Raw genomic sequence first — 3,507 nt, forward strand, 5'->3', positions numbered from 1 at the left:
TACTGAACAATATTTGTTGCAAATTTGCCACTGAAATAGTCACAAATTACCTTTCAAGTGACAACAATATGGTTAGCAACTAAAATAGCGACCGGATTTTTCAGTAGCAAAAATCTAGTGGCTAAATCGGTTGCTATTTATTCAATTTGGAAGCAATATTTTTAACAACTGAATTAGCGACCAATATGGGTCTTGTATTAGCGACTGAATATTTGGTGGTCGCTAAATATATACAATATGTTAATTAGCAACCGAAGTACTTTGGTCGCTAAATGTAATGTATTTAGTGACCGAATTAGCGACCGAATAAATATTTTATTAGCAACCGAAAAATTGGTGGTCACAAAATATGTATGATGAGGTAATTAGCAACCAAACAATTTCGGTCGCTAAATATAATGTTTTTGGTGACCGAATTAGTGACCAAAAAGTTTTAGTCGCTAAATATGTTTCAAGTTTTAATTACTAACTAAAATATAACTAAATAAATGTGTAATGATATTAATTTGTGTAACAACTAAAACAATGATCGATAATATTATTAACAAAATATCTACCACGATGATTATATAATTTGAAATAAAAGTTTTGTTTTTGAATTATATAAAATGCTAAAATCTTTGTCTTATTCAAAAAAAAAAAACTTTGTAATTTGAGAAGTTTCCAAATTGTTCGATATGGACTTAAGTTTTAGGATGTTGATTATTGTTATTGTCATGATTATCACATTTTGATGGTGAAAATATCACATAGTCATAACAAAGATAATTGTGTGGTAACAAATATAATTATGATTTAAAAATATTTATGATCAAGTATTAATTTTAACATTAATATATTTATGTATGTTGCTCTCTTAATGTATAAAAAATAACTAAAGAAATTCACAAACATAATATTTTTCTTTCAATTTTTTTTCTTCAGAAACATGTATTTATCATTATTATTGCTTTGATATGCTTTGATATGCTTTGATCTGCTAGACATAGATCGCAATAGTCTCATTAGGTCGAATCCGAACCAACTTGACTGTTGTTCATGGCTAGCAAACATAGTTGAAGAGAAGGAAATTTGAACGAAGATTATTGTCCTCTATATAAGCACTTAACTATGATTTTTCTAAAATATTAGTTTCCCTTACTTGGATTGCATATCCAAAATATTTTTATTATTAATATAATAATATAATTAGAAACTAGATTTATAACAAATGGGCATAAAAAATATTTATTTAAATTTTACTTAAATCTTATTTAACTTCGATCAAATTTAATGCAAAAATTTAAAATATTTATATATTATTTCAATAATAATTTTGAAGATAATTATTTATTTTTAAATTCATAAAATTATTTAAAATTAGATAAATATATAAAAAACCTTATGTAATTCTTTTAAAAATATTATACTTATTATTACATTTAAATTATAATTAAAGAAAAATTATATATTATTAAATTAATTTCTAAATCTTTTTTTTTCCAAACCCTCTCCCGCCTCGTAAAAAAGAAAAATTCATTAGTTAAATCTTGTTTCCCTCCCTTTCATCTTTGAAACCCTCTCATTTCCCCCATTCCTCTGTTTCATGTTCCTTCCGACAAACCCTGGAAATGCTCCACAACATTGGATTCACAACTACATTCTCGGCTTCATTCAGGGTGACCATTGTCGCAAGCACCACTCACAAGCGCCACTCTCACAAGGGCTTTCTCCTTTTCTCTCTAGCACCGATTGGGATTTTGATTTTCGTGGCTTGGTTTTGTATTCAAGCGTTCGTGGAGGTTGAGGTGAATCACCTTGTGGTTGATTTCAACCATTTCAACGAGATTTACGAGGTAAGGATAGAAACCCTTCTTTAATTTGTTGATTATTTTGTATTGACAAACCCTAATGAATCCCCCAATATTGAAGTCGAATGTGAGGTATTCGTGAGGAAATAGAATTGAGGTTCTTGACACAGCCATCATGTGCCTCCTCGAGGCGTACACGGAGAAGTTCACACAGCTGAATTGGGGAAACCTGAGAGGAAGGAGTTGGGAGGAGGTTGCGTTTGTGGTGAGCGAACGGTGCGAGAACCAATCGAAGAGCGTGGAACAGTGTAAGAACAAGGTAGATAACCTAAGAAAGAGGTACAAATTGGAGTGAAAAAAAATGAACAGTGGCTGCATTTCTACCAGTCACTGGCCTTGGTTCAAACAATTGGAGCAGATCGTCGAAAATTCTCTTCTGGCCAAATTCTTAGATGAGGATAAAGCGGTTGTTTCTGCCGGAACTTCGCTTAGACAATCGAAGAGGTATTCTATTCAGCATGCAGCGCAGAAATATTTAATAGTTGTGTCACTGCTTTTGCTAACGAGTATTAGTAGTTCATGTTGATAGTTATTGCCTTATTATATTTACCATAGGATTTGTTTTTTTTTTTCTGATTTGGTTTGGTACTCTAGTGCCCGAATCTGTTTGTTGGCTGCATCATAAATACTTAGTTTAACCAAGATGCTTGAAGATTCGAATATTGTATAGCTTTATGATATTACTTTGCGGTACAACTATGCAAATGTTATAGTTAGTAGAATGTAGAATGTTTGCTTTTACATCGTGTAGGTTTTTTTTTCATTCTTTTCGTGGACTAGACTTTAGAATTGGTTCTTGTAATAAATATGGGTGTGGTGTTTGAATTGAATCAGAACTTTGGAGGTATTGCTGCATTTTAACAAAGTGTCACTAATACGCTTTTAGTTTAGGAAACTTAAAATGGTCATGGCGTTACTTTAGTTACCTGTATTGTGTTATTGTCTCGATGTAGTCATTTAGTCACATAATATAATAGTCACATGGAAACAATTTTATTTTTGTTATTAATTTAGTCATAAAAATATAATAGTCACTAAATGCTTCTAAATTTGAAAATTATTTTAATTAAAATAAAATAATATATCTATTAGCGACCAAAAAATAATGGTTGTTGTATTATCATATCTGCGACCGAATTAGTAACTGATTTTTTTTTTAAATTTAATAATTTTTCCATGTTAGCCACCAAAAAAGAGAGTTGCTAAATTTTTTTCATTTTTGCGACTGAATTAGCGACCAAATATTTAGTAGCTAAATTAGTCTCATTGAAGAAGGTGACCAATCCTTTTAGTGACGGATTAGCGACTGAAATTTCGGTTGTTATTTAGCGACTGATTTGTAATTGGGTTGCTAATTGATTTATCATCAAGGTTTTCGCAACTATATATTTTCGGTTGCTATTTCGGTCGCTAACGGTTTAGGGACTGATTTTATACCTTTTAACGACCAAAATGGTTGGTTGCTAAAATGCATTTTTTTGTAGTGGAATAGTTATACGCATCTTGGTGCAGGTTTTAATTATTTATTTCATGTATTTTATTTGTAAATAGGAAGAAAGATAAAATAATGTAATGTATAAAGCAATATCATGAGGAAAAAGTATTTATATATTCATAAGATACAAATGTTTTTGACCGAGTGAAACTTATATCTTAC

At 30.3% G+C, this 3,507-nt stretch overlaps 1 long non-coding RNA gene across 1 annotated transcript; it reads left to right on the forward strand.

The window, feature by feature from the left end:
* Positions 1–1,545: 1,545 nt before the first annotated feature.
* LOC114185982 lies at positions 1,546–2,152 on the forward strand. The gene is made up of 2 exons (XR_003604954.1): positions 1,546–1,835; positions 1,912–2,152. It is a non-coding gene; the product is annotated as an uncharacterized LOC114185982 (long non-coding RNA).
* The last annotated feature ends 1,355 nt before the right edge of the window (positions 2,153–3,507 follow it).

This window comes from Vigna unguiculata, chromosome 5 (assembly GCF_004118075.2).
Source record: "Vigna unguiculata cultivar IT97K-499-35 chromosome 5, ASM411807v1, whole genome shotgun sequence".
In the NCBI taxonomy this organism is placed as follows: Eukaryota; Viridiplantae; Streptophyta; class Magnoliopsida; order Fabales; family Fabaceae; genus Vigna; species Vigna unguiculata.